This window comes from Camelus bactrianus, chromosome 23 (genome assembly GCF_048773025.1).
Source record: "Camelus bactrianus isolate YW-2024 breed Bactrian camel chromosome 23, ASM4877302v1, whole genome shotgun sequence".
In the NCBI taxonomy this organism is placed as follows: Eukaryota; Metazoa; Chordata; class Mammalia; order Artiodactyla; family Camelidae; genus Camelus; species Camelus bactrianus.
Genome location: NC_133561.1, coordinates 42,040,689 through 42,045,448, shown reverse-complemented (window position 1 = coordinate 42,045,448; position 4,760 = coordinate 42,040,689).

Sequence of the window (4,760 nt, the reverse complement as noted above, 5' to 3'; positions counted from 1 at the left end):
GGAGCCACACCAGTAAGCTGATGACAGGCAGATCTTCCACTGTCGGCCCTTTCAGATTCTGGAAACAGACCCGTGAACTCAGGTCTTTGGGCGGCAGCAGTATCTCGAACTTACACAGCTTCCCGAAAAAAAGAATTTAGCCAACCTCCACATATGGCGGCAGGCCCTCCATCACACTGATCCACCCAAAGAATTCTGCCCAGTTACCTTGGATCCACCAGCCACAACAAGTCTCGCGGTACACACCAACATTCCACCTGGAATCCATCCGGTAACTGCCATCCCCAGTGGTTGCTGCATTAAGCCAGTGTTGGGGGAGGGGCTGCATTAGTCGAGAGGTTCCTAAGGGAAATGTGATTCTATCCACAAGGGTCCCATGGTCCTTTTCTCTTCCCTCTTTCCTTTTGTTCAGATCTCTATACAAAGTACAAACGGAGGGAAGAGTGTCCATGTTCAGTTTATGGTTTCACACGTCTTTAAACTTTCTAAAAGTTCACAGTACACCAAGACCCACTCATGGAAACTCATGTTTGTGTAATATCCAGTCACCCAGAATACATATCCGTCTGTTGCTTTCTGCTGAAACACCCACTCTCTCACAAGATGGATCCATTTATTTCATGGGGGCTGAAATTCCAAGAAATGAAACCAATTCCAATGTGCACTTTCCTGTCTGTCCCTTTTGCTCTTAGTACAGTGTTGCAGAGCTACTTGTCTTTGTTATAGGCTTATGCCATTCCTTCCCTACGTAGGGTAGAATATGGCATTCATTCATCCTGTTGGAAGACTTGGAATTCTATATCACGTACTTTGACCAAATCTTAAACATAACCGTCGTTTGGGTTGGGTCACGATAAGCACTTATGAATCAATATTTATGAATAGCAATGCACGCGTCTGTTTTCTGAATACAAGTGTTTTGAGTACATTCTAGCCTTGATACTGGGTCGATGCGTGCTGAATGATCCCTGACATCATTTTGAGTATTCTGTTTTGAATAATCATGGTTCTTTGGTATATGTCAGCCAACTGTAACCTTTTGGTGTTTGTTTGTTTTGCAAACACTTTAGGCCTTGCATCTCTCCTTTTGTTTCAGACAGAGAGTCATATAAGCTGATTCACTTAAGATAGTGCTTAATATCACCTATGGTTTCCTGCTTCCCTCTCCCATCTTTAGGTTTTCGATGTCCTCCTTGCCTTCTTCTTCTTTCTTCTTTGCAATTCATGGTCTTCTTGCATTTCCATTAATGGTTCTCTTAATTCCATTTCTTCTTTCTACTTTTATTCTAAGGATAGGATTCTCAATGTTTGTTGTAGGATCAGTCTCAAACTGTTGATTTCTTTTAAGATTTGCTGCTCAGTGAAATTCCCTAGCTCTGCCGTTGTTAGGAATCGCGGTCATTTGGCATAGTCTACCCTAGATTGCAGATTTTTCTCATTCAGTATATGGTCTATGTCCTGGCACCATTCACCGTCCTACAATATTTCTGCCGAGATATCAGCTGAAACCCCACTGGAGGCCCTGTTGTGAATAATTTGCATTCCTTGAGATGCACTTTAGATCACTGTGATGATCATGAACTTTGTTTATTTGAATTCTAGAGCTGCTTGTTGGACTATTGGGATTCCACCTCCTTTGGACACTGTGTACTTCCTGAATACGTACAGATGAACCTTTCTTGGCATTCAGCAAGTTTCATTCTGATTTTTGTTCAAATGCCTTTACAGAATTTTTATTTTATCACTTGCTTTCCATTTGGGATTCTTATGAGTCCTATTCTTTCATGCTTCCTCTTACTCCAGGATTCAACAGCGATATTTGCATTGGTTTTCTCTTGCTTTTCTATGTCTTCTTCTGATCGAGGGATTTCTGTTCCCGTGTCTTCGCAGTCATGCACGAGTTCCTCTGCGTTATCTAGTCTGCTTAGGACTGACATTAGCCAAGTTATTTTCTCATCCATTGAGTTTTCTTATATTATTTTGTCTTCTTTAGAGTTTCTCTTCCCCTTTTCTGGTATTCTGCCTTTTGTGATTCTGAGATACTTTTGTTCTTTAGTGTTTCCTCACCTCCTATTTCAATGCTTGCTCTGGTAGATTTTTAACAATCTAGATGTTTGAAAGATTATTTTTTGGGCCTTCAATCTCTTTGGAACTGAAAATGGTACTTCCTGTTTCTTTTACAATACTCCTTATTCTCCAGTGTTCAAGTACTATCAGGTAGCTAGTATAGACTTATAGCGCTTGGTTAAGTGAAAACTTTAGTCTCCTTGGTGTACGCAATTCCATGATATTACTGTGAGGACAAATTTCCGTAGACATTGATGCCATGTCCTTTTCCTGTTTGTGTTGTCTGGTATATCTCTAATTGCTGGTGTTGTCTTTGTTCGGATGAAAACACCATAGTATTTCAATTAGTAGAACCTCATATTTATTACGAGAATCTCACAATTCTGTAAGGGAACAGGGCACTTCCTCTCGTGGAAATGAAACTTCTAAAAGTTTTTAGCTCTGCATTCTTCTATATGTCATTTTGGATTGTCTCCATAACATCCAACAAACAGTGAACTTGTACTTTCTATTGCCATTGCAATGTCCCAATGTTAACAGTCCTTCCCAGATATTTTCTGTCTACAGAAAAACCAGTGGAAACGTATGTAAGGATGTCATAGTTCAGGGCCTGCTGGAATGATCCCTCAGACCGACCTATGTGTCCTCGGTGCAGTAACATGTCAGCCGGTCCAAAATATAGCATCTGCATTTTGGAGATAATGCTGAAGGAAATGCTTCATCTTCTCACGATGTGGACTTTGACCACTCTTCCTTGTTACCTCATCCTTCAGTCATGGGTTCACGAAGGCAACCACAGAGCTGTTCCGCATCCTCTGCCTCAAACCAGACCGTAATCCAAGTCCAGGTTACGAATGTAGCATATCCTAAAACATTTAATACTGATTTCAACACCAACGCCCCCTTGAGCCCTCAGACCAGATGCATGATATCTCGGATTGAGCCCCACAAGTGCTCTATTGGCAAAATGCCAAATTGGTCCCTGGTCCTGCAGATGCAGTGGATGTGGCCGTTGGACATATCGATAAACTCAACCTCATGTGCCAGTGTGGTTGCTGTCTCACTGAGTTCACAGTTCTCTTTGCTCTCTTGATAGGACCCACCATAACCCACAACGCACTGTAGATACCTGAGTTCTGCGTGTGCCATCATCCGTAGCCCTATCCCTCTTTTTCCGCTGAATCTGCTAGCTCAGATTTGGCAGCTCGACACTTGGTCTCAGATTCAATTGTGGGAATATTTTGTGCTGATTTTTTTGAGTTCTGTCAGCCAAGCATGTGCTGTGCACACTTCTAACACTCAGCGCATCATCTTCAATCCCATGTGTGCCGCCCGCTTCAGAGTGTATATCCAAGTAAAACAGTTTCACATTTGATGCTTCATTACCAGAGATCAGATCCTGCACTGGTTTCCATTCTCTACTTTACCTTCTCCTGCTTCCAGGTTTTCTGTGGCCTCATCATGTCTTTGGAAATAACAGACCACTCTTCAGCAAGTGTCCTTTGCCAAGGGCTGGGTGAGTGCGTGTTTACAATGCTGTGTGTATGGGAGCGAGTGAGAGCAGGTTGCACTGGTTCTCTGCCTACTGGGCATCGATAAATCAACATTTTCCCCATAGAATTCACTGAAATTGGATGTTTGTTTATCTCTGCTTTCTATACACCCATGATCGGAGGGATTTTCTGAAGACTCCAGCGTTGACATTATGTTGATAACGCAGTTGCTGTCTTTAAGTAGTTTAAGAGTATTGATTTACATGTTTTGGGATTTATATGAAAGTGAAGTTAGTTTTTGAAAATTACTAAATCAACCTAGAAGCCAGACTTGTAAATTTTTCTAAAATTTTGTCAGCCTTAAGGAAAAAAGAGACAGACTCAATGTAAAATAGCAGTCCAAAAGTATGAAGGTGACATGTCAATATTTTACTGATGAAGCCTCCAACAACAATAGGAATCATGAAATACCTATTGGACCATGAAATAGCCCCGAAGCTGGGTTTCCCTTGTGCATGTGTTGCCCTTTGCTGCCAATGACACATACTAGGCAATGTTGGCATTTCAAGGAGTAACATTCCTCTCTAGGATTATACAAGATACAGTGTACAAAATATACAGATTTAGGCTTAATTCCAAAACCACCTAGAGGCATTTAACTATGAGAAAACTGCTGCAGATATGCTAGGCTACTGAGAACCAGGTGTACTTCTATCAGTGATGAGAACGCTTCATCTTACGATCATGTAGGCTAAGGAAATTTAACACAACCAAATCGGCACCTCCATGATATATTATACCCGGGGCTTGACGGAAGGGAAAGTCAGTCCACAAAACCTGTGTCTTTAATGTGTTTGGTCAATTTTACAGTTCAGTTCACTATCTGACTTATAATAATTACATATACTGTCTTGAAAAACTGAGGCCTAATACATATTCAAGTTCAGTCAAAGATTGTCCTCACTTACCACACTCCCTTCAGCCCAAAGTAGACATAACCCCAGCATATGCTGAATCTAGGTGAAGGTCATCGTTACTTTGTGTGAGCTAAGTATTGAATTCCTAAGTATTCAATTCCTATCATTAATTTTTGTGAGCTAAGTTGAGAGTATTTGACCATAAAGGGGTTCACTGTTGTTCACCGAGAGTGAAGGAGGAGGAACTCTGATTCTTGGAGGTGCTTGATCTTCTCCTACTGGC